The sequence below is a fragment of the Papio anubis genome, chromosome 4, assembly GCF_008728515.1.
Source record: "Papio anubis isolate 15944 chromosome 4, Panubis1.0, whole genome shotgun sequence".
NCBI lineage: Eukaryota > Metazoa > Chordata > Mammalia > Primates > Cercopithecidae > Papio > Papio anubis.
Genome location: NC_044979.1, coordinates 138,160,578 through 138,185,270, shown reverse-complemented (window position 1 = coordinate 138,185,270; position 24,693 = coordinate 138,160,578). Strand labels below are relative to the sequence as shown.

General features: G+C 47.8%; 1 protein-coding gene across 16 annotated transcripts in view; it reads left to right on the top strand.

Moving 5' to 3' along the window:
* CUX1 (cut like homeobox 1) overlaps positions 1-24,693 on the top strand; it is a 468,585-nt gene that overhangs the window by 72,437 nt on the left and 371,455 nt on the right. The window lies entirely within an intron of this gene.

Sequence of the window (24,693 nt, the reverse complement as noted above, 5' to 3'; positions counted from 1 at the left end):
CAACACATACCATTGCCCAAAGAATGGACCAGGCACAGCGCGGGGCCCAAGAGCAAATGTTCTGACGAGGGAGGTCAGTGCCGGACACTGCTGGGTGTTGCTGAGCCCTTGGCTGGCAGGGACAGTTTTGCAGAGATGCTTTGGAAGGGGCTTTGCTGGGGAGGGGGTATCTAGAAGGGGCAGCCCCTGAATAGGGGAGCCGAGTTGCTGTGACTGCATCTTCCTTTTTTCCCGATGGGGGCAAAACTCTCTCTCCTTTTTAACCATTCTCTGTTATCTGTTTTTCTTTTCTTTTAAAACTTTTTCTTTCTTTCTTTTTTTTTTTTTTTTTAGAAGAAGGATCTTGCTCTGTTGCCAGGCTACAGTGCAGTGGTATGATTATCGTTCACTGAAGTCTTCATCTCCTAGGCTCAAGCAGTCCTCTTACTTCAGCCTCTTGAGTAGCTGGGACTACAAGTGTGAGCCACCACGCCTGGATATTTTTTATTTTTTTTGTAGAGATGGGATCTTACTGTGTTGCCCAGGCTGGTCTTGAACTCCTGGCCTCAGGTGATCCTCCTGCCTCGGCTTCCCAAAGTACTGGGATTAGAGACATGAGCCACTGCACCCAGCCTCCTGAATCGGGAGGATAAGGGCTTCCCACAACGCTGGCATCAGCATTGGGAGCATTTCCATGGCCCCAGGGCTGCTGATACGCCCTGTGGACAGGGCGGGATCCATAGCTAAGTCGGTAAAGCACCATCCTCTGGGACTGGCTGTCATACGATATTTCTTGCTTTTAGGACTGTTGGATTGAAAAACCAAATCCCGTCACTGTATGTGGTGACGACAGTGACCTTTTTTGTTTGTTTAGAAGCTTATGATTCGTCGGGTCTCTTTTGGTTTACGGAAAGCCCAGATGTCACGGGTCCCTCTGCGTGCCCACTCCAGGAGAACGCATTCAATGCCAAGGAACCCTGCAGTGTGCAAAGTTGGATTTAGGGATTTCCCGGATAAAGCTCACTGAGGGTCAATGAGTTCCATAAACATTATTGAGGCCGGGCGTGGTGGCTCACGCCTGTAATCCCAGCACTTTGGGAGGCTGAGGCGGGCGGATTGCCTGAGGTTGGAAGTTCCAGACCAGCCCAGCCAACATGGCAAAACCCTGTCTCTACTAAAAATACAAAAATCTGCTGGGTGTGGTGGCACATTCCTGTAATCCCAGCTACTCGGGAGACTGAGGCAGGAGAATCGCTTGAACCCAGGAGACGGAGGTTGCAGTGAGCTGAGATCACGCCACTGCACTCCAGCTAGGGTGACAGCGAGACTCCGTCTCCAAAAAAAAAAATTACTGAACGTCTTCCTTGTACCTGACACTTTGCTTTATCCTATTTAATACCACTGGATAATATGTTGAATTCAGACTTGTTCCTAGATTTATATACATCTACATATCCATCTTAACACATTGGTTTATTTTGTTTCTCCATGTTCATACCACCAGCCTGATGCCTTAATTGCACGAATGAATGAATGAGTGAATCCAGCTTATTTTATTTCTCCCCAGGATCTGGTATACAAGAGGTGGTTATTTTTTAATTTGAGACAGAGTCTCTGTCACCTAGGCTGGAGTGTGGTGGTGCAATCTCAGCTCACTGCAACCCCTGCCTCCCGGGTTCAAGTGATTCTCATGCCTCAGCCTCCTGAGTAGCTGGGATTACAGGCGCCCGCCACCATACCCAGCTAATTTTTGTATTTTGGGTAGAGTCAGTGTTTCACCATGATGGCCAGGCTGGTCTTGAACTCTTGACCTCAAGTGATCCACCTGCCTCGGCCTCCCAAAGTGCTGGAATTATAGGCGTGAGCCACCACACCTAGCCAAGAGATGGTCATTAAAGTTCAATTTAGGCACTCCTTACAGAAACCCTACAAAGTTGGTATCACCTCTATTTTGCATATCAGAAAACTGATGCTGGCCAGGTGCAGTGACTCATGCCTGTAATCTCAGCACTTTGGGAGGCTGAGGCAGGAGGATTGCTTGAGGCCAAGGGTTCAAGACCAACCTGGGCCATATAACCAGACTCTGTCCCTACAAGAAAATTAAAAAATGAGTTGGATGTGTACCTGCAGTCCCAGATACTTGGGAGGCTGAGGTGGGAGGATCATTTGAGTCCTGGAGTTGAAGGCTGCAGTGAGCTATGATTGCACCGCTAAATTCCAGCCTGGGCAATGGAGCAAGACCCTGTCTCAAAAAAAAAAAAAAAAAGTACTGAGAGAGAGAGATCGTTTCCCCTGAGAGTCTTTGGATAGTTTGTAGAAAAACAATACTCTTCCTTCTAATGCCTTGTAGCTTTTTCCCTATTTCAGGCACATTGGCCTTTGAGGCTGGAACACACTTTTACTTACTTCCAGCTTTATGAGATTCATAAAATGGCCTTGAGAAAAGGAAACCGATTTTTCTCCTTCTAAAAACATCGAGTGGGCCGGGTGTGGTGGTTCACTCCTGTCGTCCTAACACTTTGGGAGGCCGAGACCGGGCGGATCACTTGAGGTCAGGGGTTTGAGACCAGCCTGGCCAACCTAGTGAAACCCCATTTCTATTAAAAATACAGAAAACTAGCTGGGCCTGGTGGTGAGCGCCTGTAATTCCAGCTGCTCAGGAGGCTGAGGCAGGAGAATTGCTTGAACCTAGGAGGCGAAGGTTGCAGTGAGGCGAGATCGCGCTGCTGCACTCCAGCCTGGGTGACAGAGCAAGACTATCTCAAAAAATAAACAAACAAATAAATAAACAAAAACATCCAGTGGAGGTAAAGTGTTCAGGAAATAATTTCCTGGAAGAGGGAACTCTGCAGTTGCAAATGCAGCCTTCTTACAAGTTGCTTGTAAGGTGTTGAAACTCTCTGGCAATCCCAGTGACTGGAGATGTCCTGTTTTCTGGAAATGTAAGCTTTTCCACCTTCACTTTAGCTTAGACTGGGAACCAGGGTCTTTGTAGCAGAGATGCAGCTGCCCTGATGGCGGAAACACTCCCGCCAGTGTGTGGCGGGGTGCCCCCAGGGATTTGGGGAGAGAGAAGGCCAGTGGCAGGGACTGGCTGGAGGAAGAGGGTGTGAGGAAAAACACTGGCTGACATTTGAAGGAACGTGCTTCAGTATCAGGGAAGCCCAGCGTGGGATAATCGGTGTCTTGGCAGATGGGCTTGGCCGGGAGCCCCGAAGCCGGCAGTGTTTAGAGATCCAAAGAATAGGGGGGCTGTGGGGAGTCTGTTGGTTCACAGCAGTGTCCCCCAAACCAGCATAGTGGGACAAGAGTGGGCTCGCCAGGGAAGGACAGGGCGTTAGGTCCAGAGGTGCTTAAGTCCCCAGCGGTGGTCAAAATGCGGACATGAGAGACTGGGGGTTCAGAGATCACCTGAAGGATGACTGTCTCCCCCTCCGCCCCCGCCTTGGGTCAGAGCTGGCTGGGAGAGCCCATCCTGCAGCCTGTGCTTGGTGGGAATCAGCATGAGGGGTGCAAAGCGCTCGGCAAGGCCTGGCACCGGGTTTGTTCTTGGGATCAGAGTGACGCATGCGCCTTACATTTTTAAGCTGCCGGTTTTGTGGGTCAGTACGGAGAACAACAGTGAGTCCCTTTTCTAAAACATATATAGAGGTTGGTGCGAAAAATAGCAGCTTGTTTCTGCTTGTGTATTTCTACTCACTGCTAGGACACAAATCTACCGTCCCGTCTTCTGAATTGTATTCCTTCAAACTCTGATTTAACCGCTATTTAGTTAACGAGCTGGGCAGGTTAACCTTGAACTCTTCCAGGCTGTGGCTGTTAACCATCACCATCTCCTGCTTCTCACTTTACACACTCACATGAGACCTTTTTTATTTCTGAAGTGTGGCCTGACATTGTTTAGACTGTTGTTTGGTGCTTATTTTTAACTGTTCTTTTGTCACTTAAGTAGGATGTCTTAATTCTTATTTAGTGTTAGATCACTTAGCAGGATTTTTTGTTTTTTGAGGGGGAATATGATTTTGTGTCACATTTTGAATACTTCTCTATGGCAGTATCTTTGGAGTTATTATGGACCCTGTGATTCTGTTCTCAAAGACTATATCTCAGAATATATATCTAACCATTGGAGGTAGACACCAAAAATGCTTTATTTGATTGTCTCATTTGGGACTCTAATTCAGTGAAGTTGGCTGTTTGGAGTCTGAGACTGGATCTGTTTTTTTTTTTGTTTTTGTTTTTTTGTTTTTGTTTTTTTTTTTGAGAGAGGGTTTTGCTCTTCTGCCAGGCTGGTGTGCAGTGGTTTGAACATGAGTTGATCACTGCAGCCTCTCACTTACGTGCTCAAGCAGTTCTCCTGCCTCAGACTCCTGAGTAGCTGGGACTACAGGTGCTCACCACCAGGCCCAGCTAATTTTTGTACTTTTTCTAGAGACAAGGCCTCATAAGTAGTTGTTGCCCAGGCTGGTCTCGAACTCCTGGGCTCAAGCGATCCTCCTGCCTCAGCCTCCCCAAAGTGCTGGGATCACAGGCATAAGCCATCACACCCAGCCAGGACTGGATCCCTTGACTCACTTAATGATCAGGGTTTACTTCTGACCTGTGTGGGGTGCTGTGGGGAACCCAGAGATCAATAAGACAGCCCCTACCTTCTTGGAGCTGTATTTAACAGGGTCATGGAAGACACACTCATAATCAGAAACCATCCAGAATGTGACTTACAGCCAGGGATAATAGGGAAGGGTTCATGGAGACGGTGGCATTTGATTGAATTCTGAATTTGGGGTTGTAGGTTTCAAATATTAATTTGGGGACAGTCATCCTTTATTTTTATTTTCCTCTCTAAATTTAAAGAAATTGTTATTTTAAAAAACCAATTGGAATGGGTATTGAATTTCTGTGTGGAGAATATCTACCAGTTTGTCATCATTTTCTCCATTGCATAGTGTCAATAAATGTTAAATGGAATGGTCTGTAAGGCTTTGTTGATAATTTTCTTTTCTTTAACATAGACTTGTAAACTGGAAGCCCTGTGTGGGTAATGGGCGTGCCTATTTCAGCTTCTTGTCCCCAGAAATCCACTCCCTAAAAGGCTTATTGAGTGAACCAGATCTGGGAGCATCTCTTTTGTGTTGGAGCGGAGAGTCAGTCCGGGCTTTGAGCCTCTCCTTGCACTGACCAGCGGCAGGCTGAAGACAGTTGGACTTAAGAAAACTTCATCTAGAAGCAATATGCTGGTCAGATTCTTTCAATGCTAGGTTTAGTATCGCTCCTTTTTCTCCCATTTGGTGAAGTGGTATAATGCTTTAGCACATTTTAAATAAGATTACACAAGCGGCTGTTAGTTGGCATCAAGAATCTTTTAATCTGGAAAGAAAATGTTACCTCCTTCATTTGCAAAACAGAGTGTTTCTGGCACCGTATCCCAAAGTGTCTTCTGGTTGTTCCGTTTTTCAGAAGTTACTGTGGGCTTCTAATTACCCTCATTTAGACATCCAGGACAGAAATTGCCACTTCAACAAGAAAATTTTGTAATGAGCCGGAGGAAATGGTCTCATCATTACTACGTTATACGCAGTCTGAAAGTCTGCGTGGATTTTTATTTCACAAGAATGTGACTGTTTAATTGAAAAATGTTGTTCAAGTGTGCTTTCTGTTCCTATCAGTATGTTGTTAATGCTTATACAGCCACGCTCGAGTCAGTGAAAATTGGTGCCCTTTGCCAAAATACTTTTTTTCATTTTTGTGTAGAATTTTGTGATGCTAGATCTATTTTTGTTTAATTAGGCCCTGCAAGAAAATGAGGGAGAGCTGTATTTAAATTTTTAGACCGTTAAAGGGCCTAAAACTATCCTAGATGAAAGGCCCCCAAAATTAGCTTTAATATTTATTATATGAATAAAACCAATAGGGAAAACGTTTCCAGAAACCCTTTCTCTTTTTCCTTCTTCAGGCAGCTGGCTAAGATTAATTGCAGGCCTGAAAGTGGGCATGTTTGCTAGTTTCTCTCCTATTACTAGAAAATAACTCTAAGAGAGGAGAGAGATACCGTCTCCTTGTATTTGAGGGGCAGGTTGTAAATTTTGTAACTCACTAATATAAAATGTTTGTTGATAACATCATATTTTGCTTTCTGATAGAAAAGTCCTAATTTCTATTTTTTTTTTTTACTTTTTATTTTTATTACTTTTTTTTTAAATAGAGATGAGGTCTTGCTGTGTTGCCCAGGCTGATCTTAAACTCCTGGGCTCAAGCAACCTTCCCACCTCAGCCTCCCAAAGTGCTGGGATTATAGGCATGAGCCACTGTGCCTGGGAAGTTTTTTTTTTTACTTTTTATTTTGTTTCTAATTTCTACTTTCGACAGGATTCCTTTTAAAATTTTATTCTAGAAAACAAAACTGCACGTGAAATATTTGCCTTGTAAACGGAAAGTTCTGAAAACGTCAGCTCCAGGCTGTGGTGTGAAGCTGTCTGGCTGATTCGCCTGGTAAGAAGCGTGTTTGGGGCACGGTCGGTCACCTCGCCCCCTGAGAGCGTTCTTTCATCATTTGAGCAGCCAAGCATCCCTTTTGGGCCAAGGGTTTGCCAAAGACTCTTACGTAGAGAAATGGACAGACCCAGTTGCATGCTGATGTTAGGGGCAGAGAGAAAGAGGAAAGATCCTTGTCTAGCTTAAGCCCCTGTGCTTCTTCCCCACGTTTATTTGACTTCCCAAATTGGATTGGCTGTTGTGATTGAAAAGATTGTCAGCACTATGTAAATGAGAACGAGAAGTAAAAGTGCATCTCATGCAGATAATTTCTATGTAGATAATTTGCCATAAAAATTTATATTGCAGTCCTTAAAACCTTCGGAGATTTAGTCTGTCTAGGGAAAGGTGATTTATATGGCATTAAAACACTTTTTATGTCCCAGTCCTTTAGATTTAATGTTTATTGCCTATAAAAACGAAATCTTCTTGTGGATATTTAAAAGTTTTGGTACTGTGTGAAATATATATTCAAGTTAGAAATGCTTTGGAGATGTTGTAAATAAGTGGCAAATCTCTTGCTCCAAAGTCCACTGTGCTGTCTGGGCCCACATCTTGGCTTTGCACGCCTGAAAAGCTGCCCAGGGTACCGGTGTCTGAGCAGCGCCATAGTGGGGTTGCCAAGCAGGAGAATGTCTTATGTAGGGATTGTGTTGGTTTTTCAAAAAACTTAAATTAGCTAACAAGGATGGAACTATTATAATTCCTCAGAAAGTTATGCAAGGTCTGACCAGAATTTCATTCCAGTCTGAATTGGAATGAATTTCTGATTGGAAAGACTGAATTATGGCGCAGGAATTTTTTTTTTTTTTTTTTTTTTGAGACAGAGCTTCGCTCAGTCACCCAGCCTGGAGTGCAGTGGCACAATCTCAGCTCACTGCATCCTCTGTCTCCCAGGTTCAAGCAATTCTCCTGCCTCAGCCTCCCAAGAAGGTGGGATTACAGGCGCCCACCATCACACTCGGATAATTTTTTGTATTTTTAGTAGAGACGGGGTTTCGCCATGTTGGCCAGGCTGGTCTTGAACTCCTGACCTCAGGTGATCCACCTGCCTCGGCCTCCCAAAGTGCTGGGATTACAGGCATGAGCCACTGCGCCCGGCCTATGGCGCCAGTTTTAAAGAGTGGAAGTGCTTTGACAATGCAATGCCCGGTGCCAAGCAGTTTTTAGGCCTTCGCAGCCACTCAGATGAACGGCACGCTTCAATTCTGGTCTTAAATAAAACTCTCATGGAATAAATAAATCATATGGTGGGGGCGGCACTGCTGGGGAGGAGGGTGCTATTTAAGCATTTTGGGGGTTCCTGAAAGATGTTTCTCAAAGTGAGCACTGGAGAGGGGAGTACCTGGTTTGATTGTTGAACTAAAGCGTGGTTTCTGTGGCCCTAGGGAGTTCTTCCCTGGGTATGATTGAATTCCCGAGTGCTGGGATGGTGGCCTCCCCAGCCTGTCCCCAGCTTCTCAGACTCCTTAAAACACTGCGTATTTTATTTAATTCAGTAATTTATTTTTGAGATGCAGTCTTGCCGTGCCACCTAGGTTGGAGTGCGTGCAGTGGTGCAATCTTGGCTCACTGCAACCTTCGCCTCCTGGGTTCAAGCTATTCTCCCGTCTCAGCCTCCCGAGTAGCTGGGATTACAGGCATGCACCACCATGGCCGGTTAATTTTTGTATTTTCAGTAGAGAGAGGGGGTTTCACCGTGCTGGCCAGGCTGGCCTCAATCTCCTGACCTTGAACACTGGGTAGTTTAGAAATCATGTGGGAAGTGCTTTTCCTAGAGCCTTGTAGCTCCTCAAAAAGGCAGAAGTAATCAACTATGCTTCCCCATTGTAGCCACAGTTGGATCCCAACAGTAAAGGCCATTGGGAAACCATCTAGTCAGGGTGAGTCTGGCCTGGGACCCTGGCATGGGGAAGAGACTGGACATGGAGGCTTTGGATGGGCAGCTTGGTCTGGACAGTACTGGGAATAAAGGAACTTGAGACTTCGAAATTGCTGTAATGGGGGTGTTCTTACCTGTCCATAGGGGTGGGATGTCAGTAAGCTTTGCCAGTGTCTGTCCCATAGATGGATTCAGCTCTGCATTGCAGCCCCCAAAGGAGCCTGCATTCTTAAAAGAATGTTAGGGGAAGAAAGATTTAAGAGAGCACCTGAAGTCCTGAACCCCTTCAGATGGAATTCTTGGCTGCCTGTAGTCAGCTGCCAGTCCAGCCGCACCCTCTAAAAGAAGTCACAGAGACTGAGTTATCAGCGAGGCAGTGAAAAGTTGTCATGTTCACCTAATTCTTGTAGAGGCGAGAGTGGGAGTAAACTGGAAGGGGGTGGATTTTTGGTGATTTGGGGGCCACGTTTCCTTGTATCACCTGTAAAGTTTTTTTGTTTGTTTGTTTGTTTGTTGTTTGGAGACAGGGTCTTACTCTGTCATGCAGGCTGGAGTGCAGCGGCGCAATCACGGCTAATTGCAGCCTCAACCTCCCCAGGCTCCCAAGTAGCTGGGACTATAGGCATGTACCGCTGCACTTGGCGTATTTATTTATTTATTTATTTATTTATTTATTTATTTTTATTTCTGAGAGACAGGGTCTTTTTATGTTGCCCAGGCTGGTCTCAAACTCCTGAAGCAATCCACCCACCTCAGCCTCCCAAAGTGCTGGGATTACAGGTGTGAGCCACCGCGCCTGGCTCACCCATAAAATGAAAATGAAAAGAACAGACCACAGCCAGCAGTCTTCCGACCTCCAGCTCTCGCAGGTGGTGGGCAGTCTTGCCCCAGGTACAGCAGGTAGGCCAGGAAGCAGGTGTAGGGACAGAGCAACAGCAGGCACCGTGGGGACACACACAGTAAGTGTGGAATCGGTGTGTGTTTGCGGAAACGTGAATGGGCGAACGCAAGGGTGTACGAAGGTATACACAGGAACGCCACAGTCAGCTTTGTGTAAAGTGGACCAGTGAACAGATTGCTGGTATTGCTTCTGACAGCGCTGCTCCTCAGGGGAAAACGGTGAACTCACTTTAGAACTCGCCTTTGTCAGCTCCAACTAGACTCTGGAAGGAACACAAACGCTCAGACTTCCCCTTGACAGACTGTGAAGCAAAGCCAGTTACACAGCTACAGTCACTAATATTTTTGGTACAAAACAGTTGCTAAAATTAATTCCAGTCTGAAACTTGATGAATTCTTAGTCATGGAATTAACAGGTCTCAAATGGAAAAAAAAAAAAAATTAGCTTGATTAAAAATAAATGTTTGTGCTGGAAATGTGAAGCCTGTCTGTCCCTAACAAACTAAATACGAAGTTTTTCATCTTAGAGGATTTGTTTGCCTTTGAGTATTCATAGGGAAAGTGCACGTTTGTACCAGAAATTTAGAGACGCACCCACAGTAGGTTGTTACAAGCAGTCAGTATTATCCTTTTTGTGTAAGGCCAGCAGTCAGTCCCTATGATAAAGGGAAGATACAAGCCTGGCTCAGCAGTGGCCCCCCCGAGTCTATCTGATGTGCAGAAAAGTCACACACACACCACTGTCTTGAAGGGCAACCTCCTTTCAGCCAGCACCCATTTACTCCCTCTTATTAGGCCTTCCTCTGAATTTATATCAAGCAAACTATTTAGGACACATCTGTGAAGCAGGAAGTGTGTTTCATTTTGTTTTTAATGAGGTTTCAAACTCTCTCTTCCCATCTCTGTCCCTGGATGACAGCGCAGAGTTTTATGTCATTTGCTATTAGATGTCTTGTGGCTTGACATCCTCGAAGGCTCAGCCACCCCTGGGTGTGTTTGGTTAATATAGCAAGTGAAGAAGAAGGGGTGGTCTGTTAAGAATTTGGAGATTCTGGCCAGGTGCAGTGGCTCACGCCTGTAATCCCAGCACTTTGGGCGAGGGGCTGCAGGGTGGCAGCCGGGGGCGGCGGGGGGGGGGGGGGGGGGGGCATTGCTTGAGTCCAGGAGTTCGAGACCAGCCTGGGCAACATATCGAGGCCTCATTTCTACAAAAATTTTTAAAGAGTAGCTGGGCATGGTGGCATGCACTTGTCATGTCAGCTACTTGAAAGGCTGAGGCGGGAGGATTGCTTGAGCCCAGGAGTCCAGGTCTGCAGTGAGCTATGACCATGCCACTGCACTATAGCCTGAGTGACAGGGCGAGATGTTGTCTCTTAAAAAATAATAATAAAATAAAAAAATAAAAGAAAGAGTAGAGGTTCTGTGCTTAGTTAATTAGAAAATTTCCAACAACACAATCAGTTAGACGTTCATAATTATTTCTGCTGATGTAAGTATTACAACGCAGGTCATGGGCAACAGTTTACCATTTTCACACCCAGCTTCAATGTTAAATGTCCCCCGGAGTATAGCGTGACCAGTCTGATATTATCATCCCCAAATCTTTATAGTTTTAGCTATTGGGATGGATGACTGAATAACCATTTTTTTTCCCAGTGTGCTGGTCTTGGAGTTTTGCTTATTGGTGCGTGTGTTTCAAGAGGAACCTCTGTTCCTTGGACTTGATGTAAAGTGGCAAGTCATGCAAAAAGCTGGATTTTATCAATAGTTTTTGTCTAAAAAACAAAACCAAAAAATCCTTCCCCCGAAGTCCTAGTGCTTGAAATAAACCGCCCTCCTACCCCCACCCAGCTTGTCCGCGTGGATCCAGTAGCACCCCAGGTACCCTGGTGGGCCTTTCTGGCAGCCCTGAGGGGTCAGGGATCTAGGGGGATGAGTCACCGCGGGGAGCGCAGATGCACTTGGAGTGGGGAATTGCAGGGGGAGACCCATTCCCCTGCTTTAAACCGCAAATGTCTTTTGATATCTAGTAAAATTGGCAAGCAGAATGATTGAAAACATGTGAGAGGTAACTGGAGCTAAGTCTCAAGTAGTACATATTTGAGAAGTTTTCCCCAATGTAAAAGTCACTCTTTAAGAGCCTTAAACTAATAAAAACAAGGAAATTCCATGTTACGGCTGCCACTCGGCCTTTTCATTTTTATTCCAGAAGTCAGATCTGACAGGTCAGCAGCTCACTGGTCTGAGCTCCCCGTATTTAAAGCAGTAGGGACGAGGAGAAGAACTGGCAGCCGCCGGGACGGGGAAGTCTCCAATGCTGTTCAGTGCCAGGCTCGTAATTCCATCTTAGTTTATCCTATTTTCTCTTCTTGGGGCAGCTTCCTGTATTTACTTTATTCACTAAAGCTGCTTCAGGATTCCTTTAGAGACCATTCTTGTTTCTTTCCGTTTCTGTGTCCTTCTTTTCTTGAGACAGAGTCTCGCCCTGTTGCCCAGGCTGGAGTACAGTGGCACGATCTCGGCTCACTGCAACCTCTGCCTCCTGGGTTCAAGCAGTTCTGCTGCCTCAGCCTCCTGAGTAGCTGCGATTACAGGCACGTACCACCACACCTGGCTAATTTTTGTAGTTTTAGGAGAGACAGGGTTTTGCCATGTTGGCCAGGCCGGTCTCGAACTCCTGACCACAGGTGATCTGCCTCCTTTGGCCCCCCACAGTGCTGGGATTACAAGGCGTAAGCCACTGCACCCGGCTAATTTCCTTTATAGTTACATTGGCTTGGAGGAATAACATACTGAGTGGCGTGGAAGGCACTGGTGCACATTAGTGTAGCATCCCAGAGCCCCGTCCACTGGCGGCTGCTTGTGCATGGCTACCTGTGGCTTCTTGTCTGTGATGGAACCTCGTGGGCAGAGAAATGGCTGGAGAGCATCACCAAGGCTGCCTGGTCCAAGTTGCTTCCTGTTGCTGTGTGGGCGGTGTCCTGGGGTCCAGGCCCTGGGTGGTAGCGATAAGATGGTGATGGGGTGGAGTGGGGTCCTTGCAGATCCCACATTACTGGGCGGCCTTTTGCCCTTCAAACCAGATCACAATCCCCTCCCTGCCAGGTGGTCTTCAAGAAGGCACAGGAGGCTGGGTACGGTGGCTCACGCCTGTAATCCCAGCACTTTGAGAGGCTGAGGTGGGTGGATCACTTGAGGTCAGGGGTTCGAGACCAGCCTGGTCAACACGGACAAACCCTGTCTCTATTAAAAATACAAAAAAAAGTTAGCCAGGTGTGGTGGCGTGCTCTTGTAATCCCAGCTACTCGGGAGGCTGAGGCAGGAGAATCGCTTGAACCCAGGAGGCGGAGGTTGCGGTGAGTCAAGATTGTGCCGCTGCACTCCAACCTGAGTGATTCTGTCTCAAAAAAAATAAAAAAATAAAGAAGTCACAGGAGGCCCAGCATACAGAAAACATCAGGTATAGAGAGATGTCCTTCCTGGGCCAAAACAGGTGGTGTCGTTTTGCTGAGTTTGATAGAGAAAAAAATCCTGATGTCTGTGTACATAAGAAGTGACGTCTAGAGTTCGAGAAAAACCGGTGATGAGAACTTGAACTTGGAGGAGTCACAGGGAGATTGGGAACGCTTTGTAATTGGCATGAATTTCCTGCCTCCAGGGGCCTGGCGCAGAGACCTAGGATGAAGAGGGGGCCACTGAGCGGGGTGTGAACTTGGAGAGTGTGGGGAGCTGCCCCAGCCGAAGGCACTGGATGGGAATTCATGCCAGAACCCCATCACATAGTGGCAGGAGCTGTAATTGTGCTTCTTAATTGTGTATCCTCATTTAGTGTGAGTTTAGATGGTTAGCAATAGCTCGTTAGCTAGCTTTCCAGAGTCAAAGTTAAAGAGCCCCCCAGCTATCTTGTAGAAAGCCCCCTGGACAGGATGGGGTGATGCTGACAGCTGGAGTCTCTGTTCCAGTGCCCAGAATGGGGAGACTGGCAGTACTTCTGGGCAGCCCACGAAGCAGCCCCTTCCCTCCGCCGGTGTCCCTCACGTCCAGCAGAGCTAGAAGTGAAACTCACTGAGGATTGACACGGCCCCTTTAAAATCGCATCTCCACTCTTGGCACCAGGAGCCGTCATGTAGTGTAACCTGTTGGTGCCCAGAACCCAGGTTTCCTGGTGGCAGCCAGCGGTACCGGTGCCAGGAGGCAGCGAAGGAATCACTTGCGACGCCCGCTCTCTCTGCCATACGAGCGTCGTTCTGCGGGGCCATCTGGCTGGCAGCAGCTCTCAGCCAATGGCAGGATGTTGTAAACCTCACTCGCTGAGTGCGGCACCGAAAATCTTGAAAATTAACTGCAAAAATAAAATCAAAGCTGGCTCCGAGATGGTATTTCTTGGCCTGGCATAAGCTCTCCGGATGAACTTGCCTTGTTGATAGATGCTTCTTACTAGTTTGGTTTTTTCCCAGGAGCCAGTTGGCATCTTTTAACTTTTCCTTGTAAAATCCAGGCAGAAACATTTTGAGAGCTTTCTGGAGTTTTTATTTGCTAATTAAAATGTGAGAAGGGAACACAGCCACAGGTAGAGGTCTAGTGCAAGCCACAGCTGTGATTCAGAAGAAAAAATAAAAAAGCCAAACCTGACAGTTTCAAAATGAAGTTATTAGCACTTCACCTATAACTGTGATAGCTTTTAACTTGCATGATCCTTCTCTTAGGCACCACCTCCCACCCGAACCCCAGAGCATATGGGAAAAGGAGCTTATGTGTGTACGTTGCAGGATACTTAATAGCTGAAGAATCTAACAGGGATAACTACCATCTCTCTGGAACTTTTTTAACTTAGAAGAGTATGTCTTGTTCTGTTTATGTATCACGTAGTTTTCCAGCAACCCTGGGAGGTAAGGTAGGTCGTATATTTTACCAATGGGAAAATCGAGGCTCAGGAAGTCTTGGTGACTTGCTCAAATTCCTATGATAAGAAGCCGCTGAATCCAGGATGGAACCTGGTCTTACCCCAAATGCCTCTACTGCTTCCTAGGCCCCAGTAATGCCTCTGGGTAGGGTGGGCCCAGCTCTGGAAGAAACACGGCTATGAAAAACATCACCCAATATTGGGTCACCAGCCTTCTTCCGCTTGCAAAATAATTAAGCAAAATCTGTTTTTATTTGTTTTTGAGACGGAGTCTCGCTCTGTCGTCTAGGTTAGGGTGCAGTGGTGTGAACTTGGCTCACTGCAACCTCCATCCCTAGGGTTCTAGCGATTCTCCTGCCTCAGCCTCCTGAGTAGCTGGGATTACAGACTTGCACCACCACACCTGTCTATTTTTTTTGTATTTTTAATAGACAGGGTTTTGCCATGTTGGCCAGGCTTGTCTCGAACTCCTGACCTCAGGTGATCCACCTGCCTCGGCCTCCCAAAGTGCTGAGATTACAGGTGTGAGCCACTGTGCCTGGCCGCAAAATCTATTTTAATTCTCCAAGTCGTAAGCAGCCAATGGCCCACCAGGCCCAGCTGTATGTTCTCAGAGACCCCCCAAAGCGTATATGTCCTGAGCAAACACACACTAGGTGGTTTGTGTTGCTCCCCAGTAGACCGTGTCTGCCCCGGCAGATGTCAGTGGCTGAGAAGCCCCAACAGGGAGCGAGCCACAGACCCGTGGATGGCTTTCCCGCCAGCGTTCTCCTCGCGAAGGGGAAGGGAGCCTTTGCCAGAATGACTGGTGCCCTAACAAATTGATTCCTGCCAAACAATAGAAATAAATATTTTCAGCAGACAGAAATGTTGGCTCCGAAAGCATTCAAATTAAAGGCTTATTTCTGAAACAAATACTTTAGGAGGAAAACATTTTTACCAGCGCAGATGAGATCAGAGCTATTCCTTTTGGCAGTGGCAGGATTATTTTGAGACTCAGCCACAATGGTTTCCCTGCCCCGTCTCGTTTTTCACTGATGACCTCGCCCCCTGTTTCATGGAGACAGGGAATTGCATTCAGCTAGAGGCATGGCGAAGAGGTGGTGGCATGGTGTCCTGCAGAGAGCCTCAGTTGGACAGTGGGCCGAATTGGATTCAAATCCAGGCCCTACCTCTCCTGCTGTGATTTCGGCAAAGCCCGTCAGTCATCTGATCATCAGCTTCCTCAGTCTGTGAAATGGGGCAGTGCCTAACTTACAATAGTTAATAGCATTATCCTCAGGACCTGAGGGTCATTGGAGGCCAGCACTGTCCCTGGAACTCCCTGTGTTGATGAAATGGTCTCTACTCACCCCAGCAAATATCATTGCCACTAGCTACATGTAACTGTTGGGCCCTTGAAGTATGGCAGCTGGAGCAGAGGGAGCACATTTTAAATTTAACTTAGATGAACTATAATCCACATGTGGCCACTGGCTACCGTTTTGGATAGTGCAGTTCCTGCTCATCCGTCTCATTTCATTAGCTGGTGCCTGGAGCCAATTAATTGGTTGGAGGGTCAACCTACTACAAATCTCCCAGCTCCTCTGTGCCGGATGCAGCTGTGCGGAGTTTGGGCCTGCCTGTTCTCTTTGACATCCATCTTCTGTCTTGCAGCCAGAGCAGTGGGGCAGTGCCATCGAGTTTGGCAGAGGAATGAATATCTTAGCCACGAACTCCCCAAATCAACCTTCCTGGGTATCTCTTAATTTTCTAAGAGAGGGGTCTTGCTATGTTGTCCAGGCAGGACTCGTGGTCTCTTTCCACCTCAACCTCCCGAGTAGCTGGGACTGCAGTTGTGCACCCCCACACCCCTCTGATGTTTCTTAATTTTAACAAGTTCCCACATGTCTCATGATGTATGCTAAGTATAAAAAGAATAACAGAAGGCATGAAGTCAAGGGGCTTGTTTCCCAGGCATTTGTTACATTAATGAGAAGTGAGTCACATTTATGCAAAGCCTCAGTTTCCTTATCTGTAAGACCAGATCAGCAAAGCTTCTGTGGCCACCTCTCTCCCTGGTTGACCCTGAGGCCAACAGGAGGGGCAGGGTCAGCAGCGGGCCAGACCTCAGCAGCCCCTCCCCATCCTGGTCTGGGGGAACACAGGAGGCAGAAAAAAAGTGACCTACCCAAGGCGGGCGGTGGCGGGGGAGGTCCCACTTTAACAGGATGCAAGATGGCCGGGAGAAGGCTGCGGAGAACCCAGGCAAATGGAGATTAGCAGACCCCAAGAACTATACCCCAGGGGGCTGGGTGGGCGGGGGGATTAAGGTCCTCTGGGCTCCTTTCACAGCCGAAGATTGTAGTGGGGAGCACTGTGTGTGCTTACAAGGCTGAGGCTGGCAGGCAGAATTGTGTGTTGTTTTGAGATAACAGCCACAACAGAGCAGTAAAGAACACTGCATATAAAATGGACATTTTTTTTTTTTTGTAGCTCAAAAATGGTCAGATATCAGTAATTTCATGCGGTTTGAGTAATCCATAAAGCAGAGCCCTTCTCGTTAGGGCTGAGAATTATCCTCCCCTCTCCCTGCCACAGAGCCGGCCACGTGGCCTGCCCCCGGCACCTGCTCTGCGTTACATGTCATTATGCGTCTCTGAGACAGCGTCTCTCACATCTCACCGTTTAAATGAGCGTCTAGCAAGTGTTCCATGGAGTGCAATGCTTGTTGGATACATCTGGCATTTTCGTCTTTGCAGAGTGGGTTTGTGACGGGGTGAAAAACGAAAAAACAAATTCTTGATTCTTGATGGAAATCTCTCAGCCCTGAGAGATTTTTATAAAAAATAAAGCCTTTATTAAAAAGGCTTGTGGGAAAACTTTGTATGCATAGCTTTTGTACTCATAGACCAAATTATAATTTTTTATTCAATCTTATTTTCTGAATAGGTAATGTGTTCACTTGGTCCAAAATCAAAATTTTAGCTGGGTCCAGTGGCTCACACCTGTAATGGCAGTACTTTGGGAGGCTGAGGTGGCGGGTGGGGGGGATCACTTGAGCTCAGGAGTAACATGGTGAAACCACGTCTTTACAGAACACACACACACACACACACACACAATGAGCTGGACATGGTGGCACGTGCCCATAATCCCAGCTACTCAGATGGCTGAGGTGGGAGGATTGCTTGAGCCAGGAGTTCGAGGCTGCAGTGAGCTGTGATTGCACCACTGCACTCCAGCCTGGGTGACAGAGTGAGACCCTGTCTCCAAAAAAATAAAATTTGTATGTTTATATACTGAGAAATCTTGTCTCCGCCTTTGTCCCTTTTCACCCCTACTGTTTACCCCAAGTCAGTACTGTACTTCTGTTCATTTTCTGGGGGTGTGCTGCACAGATTCAAGAGAATAGCATTTTCATGGAAAGGCTGCAGCTTGTAAGTTTCACTTGAATTTCTGTGACTGGGAGTTCATATCAAATGATCTCTCAGAACCAAGAAATACTGACACATATCAAATGTATAATAACGTTTTGAGAATTTTCTTTCTTTTTTTTTTTTTTTTTTCAGACAGAGTCTCACTCTGTTGCCCAGGCTGGAGTGCAGTGGCATGATCTCGGCTCACTGCATCCTCCACCTCCCGGGTTCAAGTGATTCTCCTGCCTCAGCCTTCCAAGTATTTGGGATTACAAGTGCCTGTCACCACGCCTAACTAATTTTTGTATTTTTGGTAGAGATGGGGTTTCACCATGTTGGCCAGGCTGGTCTTGAACTCCTGACCTCAGGCGATCCACCTGCCTTGACCTCCCAAAGTGCTGGGATTACGGGCGTGAGCCACTGTGCTTGGCCCCATTTTGAGAATTAAAGGAACATGGGCACATAATCTTTATACGAGGTGGAGTCAGATTGAATAGCAAGAGGAAGAGAAACTGACGTCCATGCTCTTTGCACTGGGCGTTTTATGTGACTTAATCCTCACAGCAGTTCTATGAAGTATGCATCAGGCTGTCCCCATTTTACATTAAATCGCTTGCCTGGATCACTCAGCTGGGGAGGGTGAGAGCCAGGCGACCTACCCAAGGCTGTGTCTCTGGGTGGGGGGCTCAGAAGCTCTCTCCCTCGTTTTGCAGTAACCAGGCATTGTCTCCTATAAATTGTAGCAACTGGAAATGAACCAGGTCTTTTCCTGCCCTCTGATTTTGGTGGAAGATGTGACCCTACCCAGGAAAAGCACGATGATTTTAGGAGTTTAGGTGCACGAAGCTATTTTCCAAGCATGCTCATTCTTCTCCCAATTTGGGACACATTGCTGCCCCTCTGCCCTCATCTGTGGGGCTGAGGGAGCTGGAGTGACAGCCACAGCAGACCAGTCTGCATCCTTGTATGCCTTGTGGGAAGCAGCAGAGGAGGTGGTGTTGAACCCATCTTACAGATTCGGTGGCTTGCTGAAGGCCATTCCCCTGACAGGCAGTGGGAATCCGTGTTCACTCTGGTCCCTTGGATCAGAAATTCAGTGCCCTTCCCTCCACACCACGCTGTAGATACCTCTTTCCTCTCCTGGACCCGGGACATCCTCTCTTCTTCAGGGTACTGGGGACCAGGATCCACCCTTGTGGTGAGAAAACCACACCATAAATAAACACAGCCACCATACGCCGTGAGATCTGGCCAAGAGGTTTCCTTCTGTTCATTCGGCCCTGATCTCCAAGATGGGAAAGCATTGCCAGCTGCCCTGTGTAGAGATTCCTGAACACACGGCGTTTCTTATTAACCCCCCAGATAACCAGAACATCAATCTTTGGGCAAGCACTCGCTTCTTCACATGCCCCGTATCTATTTCTTTCTTTTCTTTTCCTTGTCTTGTCTTGTCTTTCTTTTCTTTTTTCTTTTTTTCTTTTTAAAATGAGACAGGGTCTTGCTTTGTTGCCCAGGCTGAGCTCGAAATTCTGGCCTCAAGTGAGCCTCCCACCTCAGCCTCCCAAATAGCTGGGACTACAGGTGTTCGCCACCATGCCCAGCTATCTTTTTTTTTTTTTTTTTTTTTTTTTTTGGGTACAGACAGGGTCTTGTTATATGGCTCAAGCTGGTTTCAAAATACTGGGCTCAGGTGATCCCCCCACCTCGGCCTCCCAAAGTGTTGGGATTACAGGTGTGAGCCACTGCGGCCAGCTATTCTTTAATTTACTAACGCTGACTACCTGCCTGTGATGTCCCCGGGACCCTGCAAAGTTCGGGGAAATTCATAGTGAGCAAAACATAGGCCCTGCTGGAGTTTACAGCCCATGGGGAGATGGCACCACCCCTGTGCCCAGACTAGGGGAGCTGCCACACAGCCACTCTCTGAGCTGGGCACACAGGTTCCCATCTCTTATGAGGTGAGGCAAGAGCAGGGAGGGAGTCAGGGAAGTGGCATCGGAACAATTTTTGGAAGAGAGAAAAGAAAGGTTTCCAAGCAGAAGGAAGAGCCTGTGGCGAGGTCCGAGGGGAAAGGAGGGGACCCTGTTCTCTGGGGACAGTAGGGGAAGGCCAGTGTGCCAGGGCAGGGTTCTGGGGGGCCCTGGGTGGTCTTATCCGTGGCCCCCAGGAAGCCACAGAAGGCGTTTAAGCAGGGAACGCCAAGTTCACGGCGGGCTTTGGCAGGGCGCGCCCCCTGTCCTGGAGGACTGTGTCCTGGTCATCTCTCCAGGCCCCCACCGCATGCCCTTGAGGACTAGGAAGCGTGCCTTCTTCTCTGCACCAGGCTGACTCCTAACAGCTCCCGTATCTCCAGCTTTCCTGCTTTCCATTATGCTTTTTGCCTCTTTTTCCTCACTGCCAGCCCAAGCCTGTGTGGTGTGGTGGGGTGGCTGGGAGCTCACTGCTCAGCGTGGGCGGGCAGTGTGGGTGGTGGTGGTTCCCTGGGTCTCTCCCTCCCACTGTCCCATCTTTGCCACTCATCTGCTGCCCCCCCGGGACCCCTTTTGGAGGTCAGTCTCACTCTGTGGAAACTCTGGCTTCCTGGTTCGAGATGCCCCCTCTGGCCCACGTGTCTGACATCACGTACCAGAACACTGTGGCCATCATTCAGAAGTTTTTATGACATAGCAGTGAATCAAAGCCTGTCAGTGGGAAAGTGATGGGGAAGGATTAAGTGTCTGAGAACATTTGGGAAATATGAGGTTAGACCTGGTTCTCAAACTTATGAAACAGGCGAAAACATGAACGTTCACTTTGGAAATTCTGCAAGATTCTCCTTTAAATGGAGTCCATGAGGAGAACAAAATGAATTTTCTGCAGCGTTACGCAGGAGCACTTTTCTGGAAATGAGATTTCCTGGGACCTTGTCAGCCCTTCATAGCCTAGGTCTCCTTACTAGGGGGAAAGAAATGAGATTTTATTTGTTTTTATTTTTATTTTTTTTATTTTTTGAGACGGAGTCTCACTCTTTTGCCCAAGCTGGGGTGCAGTGGCACGATCTCGGCTCACTGCAACCTCTGCCTCCTGGGTTCAAGTGATTCTCATGTCTCAGCCTCCTGAATAGCTGGAATTACAGGCATGCATCACCATACCCAGCTAATTTTTGTATTTTTAGTAGAGACAGGGTTTCACCATGTTGGCCAGGCTGGTTTCAAACCCCTGACCTCAGGTGATCCACCTGCTCCAGCCTCCCAAAGTTTTGGGATTACAAGTGTGAGCCACCCACCGGCCACAAACTTATGAAATAAGCCAAAACATGAACTTTAACTTTAGGAATCTACAAGGTTCTCCTTTAAATGGAGCCCACGAAGAGAACAAATGAACTTTCTGCAAATGAGGTATCCTAAGACATTGTCAGCTGTTCAAAGCTTAGGTCTCATTACTGGAGGGGAAAAAGTAAGATTTTAAAATATAAATGTGTGGCCGGGCGCCGTGGCTCACGCCTGTAATCCCAGCACTTTGGGAGGCCGAGGCGGGCGGATCACAAGGTCAGGAAATCGAGACCATCCTGGCTAACATGGTGAAACCCCATCTCTACTAAAAATAGAAAAAGTTAGCTGGGCAAGGTGGCGGGCACCTGTAGTCCCAGCTACTCGGGAGGCTGAGGCGGGAGAATGGTGTCAACCCGGGAGGCAGAGCTCCCTTGGATCAGAAATGAGTGCCCTTCCCTCCATACCACGCTGTAGACACCTCTTTCCTCTCATGGACCTGGAACATCCTCTCTTCTTCAGGGTACTGGGGACGAGTGAGCCGAGATCACGCCACTGCACTCCAGCCTGGGCGACAGAGCGAGACTCCCTCTCAAAAAAAAAAATAAATAAATAAAATATCAATGTTTAGCCAGACTCAGTGGCTTACCCCTGTAACCCTAGCACTTTGAGGAGGCTGAGGTGGGAGGATTGCCTGAGCCCAGGAATTTGAGGCCAGCCAGGACAACATAGCAAGAACCCCATCTCTTTAAAAAAAAAAAACAAAGCAACCAAAAAAAACTCATCATTTCCCTTTAGGAGTAGGCATTACGTTTACGTAATTAAAATACCAAAGGTACCCAGTGTAGATAATGAAAGACTTTCCCGCCCCCAAGTGAGTGCCCAGTCCCTTAATTTCCCTCCCCGGGTGCAGATACTACCAGTATCTTATGTTTGCAGAACCTTCTACAGAACCTTGTGTAGGTAGAAGCAGATTCTGTGCATCTATGTATATCTGTGTATTTGCAGTGACTAGATTGATTGCTGTTGATGGACATATTTTGGGGAGGTATTTTTACACTTTCATTACCGAGCACAGGCTCGCAGGATGGCACTTTCCCGCATGCACCACCACGCCTGGCTAACTTTTGTATTTTTAGTAGAGACAGGGTTTTGCCATATTGGCCAGGCTGGTCTGGAACGCCTGACCTCAGGTGATCTGCTCGCCTTGGCCTCCCAAAGTGCTGGGATTATAGGCATGAGCCACTGTGCCCAGCCGGGGTTTTTTTTTTTTTTTTTTTTTTTTTAAATAGAAACGGGGTTTCACTATGTTGACCAGGCTGGTTTCGAACTCCGGACCTCAGGTGATCCACCCGCCTCAGCCTCCCAAAGTGCTGGGATTACAGGTGTGAGCCACCATGACTGGCCTCGTTTTCTCCCTTTTCTAAGCCCCCCACCTCTGTTTTTGTCCCGCGGTCTGGTCCTGTCTGTCTTGTTTCACCTGGCAGTCAGGGTTGACTTGTGATTTACCTGCACATCCCTGGAGCCCCTGGCCTGGTGGGGGATGCTGGTGGCAGAGTGAATTCGGGTCTGAGGCCAAGCATGTGTCTCTGAGAATACAGAAAATGAACCGTGATGTAGCGTTTACTGTGCCACAAACTTGAAATACATCATTTTGATTATGTCCAGAGAGAGGAAGTCATTTGACCACAGCCACACAGGTTACAGCAGGGATGGGGCCTGGGGTCCAGGTGTGAGCTACCACACCCAGCCCACATACACTTCAAAGATGAGCAAATCCAGGCTGAGTGCAGTGGCTCAAGCCTGTAATCCCAGCACTTAGGGAGGCTGAGGTGGGAGGATCACTTGAGGCCAGGAGTCCAGTCAGGTTTGGGAGGTTGAGGCAGGATGATCACTTGAGGCCAGGAGTCCATTCAGGTTTGGGAGGCCGAGGCAGAAGGATCACTTGAGGCCAGGAGTCCGTTTCAGGTTTGGGAGGCCGAGGTAGGAGGATCACTTGAGGCCAGGAGTCCATTTCAGGATGGGGAGGCTGAGGCAGGAGGATCACTTGAGGCCAGGAGTCCAGTTCAGGTTGGGGAGGCCAAGTTGGGAAGATTGCTTAAGGCCAGGAGTCCAGTTCAGACACCACCGTTTGAAGCGTCTTGAGATGTTTTCAGTAGGGGGCTGGGAGAGGTGATGGAAAGAGGCTGGTGGGTGGGCTTAGGCCCACCACGTGTTTCTAGCCAGAGAACCCTCCATTAATCCAAATGATTCTGTTGTTGGAAATGAAACAAAAAATAAAATGCTCTTAGGACCTTCCTGTGCAGGAACCATGGCCGACCTTTCCCTTTTTTACAAGTGATCTATTTTTTCACTAACAAAACCATTTAAGATTTCTATATAGGATGTGCTGTTTGATTAGTTTGACAGATAATCCCCCAAGAAACATCAGATGAACTCACTCTTTGGATTAAAGTGTGAGATAATAAAATGAGAATACTTGTGTTGCTGATGTGGCCAGCCCAAGTATGTTTTTCTTACCAGCCCAGGGGTTCTGGGGGCAGGAGGTGTCCTTTGCAGGCCTAGAAGGACCCACCCTGTGGGAGCCTGGCCCTGTGACTTGCAGGAAGTCTCAGTGGGAAATGGTGGGGATGCCTCCCACAGCTCACACTTTAAAACAAACAACTGACAATTACACTTTTTTTTTTTTTTTTTTTTTGAGACAGAGTCTCGCTCTGTTGCCCAGGCTGGAGTGCAGTGGCATGATGTCGGCTCACTGCAACCTCCGTCTCCCGAGTTCCAGCGATTCTCCTGCCTCAGCCTCCCAAGTAGCTGGGATTCCAGGCTTACACCACCACGCCCAGCTAATTTTTTCTATTTTTAGTTGAGACGGGATTTCACCATGATGGCCAGACTGGTTTCGAACTCCTGACAATTACACTTTTTGAGACAGGTTCTCCCTCTGTCACCCAGGCTGGAGTGCAGTGACTTGATTATGACTCACTGCAGTCTTGACCTCCTGGGCTCAAACGATCCTCCCGCTTTAGCCCCCCAAGTTACTGGAACCACAGGCACCCACCACCATGTCCAGCTAATTTTTGTATTTTTTGTAGAGATAGGGTTTCGCCATGTTGGCCAGGCTGGTCTTGAACTCCTGGGCTTAAGCAATCTGCCTGCCTCAACCTCCCAAAGTGCTAGGATTACAGGTATCAGCCACTGTGCCCAGCCCACGTACACTTTAAAGGTGAGCAAATCCAAGCCAGACATGGTGGCCCATATCTGTAATTCTGCACTTTGGGAGGCCGAGGTGGGCAGATTGCTTGAGGCCAGGAGTTCAAGACCAGTCTGGCCAACATGGCAAAACCGCCTCTCAACTAAAAATATAAAAATCAGCTGGGCGTAGTGGCTCACACCTGTAATCCCAGCTTCTCGGGAGGCTGAGGCTTGAACCCTGGAGGTGAAGGTTAACCAGTGAGCTGAGATCATGCCAGTGCACCCTAACCTGGGCGACAGAGAAAGACTGTCTCAAAAAAATATATATATATAGATAGATAGATAGATATATAGGCATATCCAAATGGATCTCTGGCCTTATTAAAATACCTATGGCCGGGCGCGGTGGCTCACACCTGTAATCCCAGCACTTTGGGAGGCCGAGGCGGGCGAATCACAAGGTCAGGAGATCGAAACCACAGTGAAACCCCGTCTCTACTAAAAAAATACAAAAAATTAGCTGGGCGCGGTGGTGGGCGCCTGTAGTCCCAGCTACTCAGGAGGCTGAGGCAGGAGAATGGCGTGAACCCAGGAGGCGGAGCTTGCAGTGAGCCGAGATCGCGCCACTGCACTCCAGCCTGGGTGACAGTGCGAGACTCC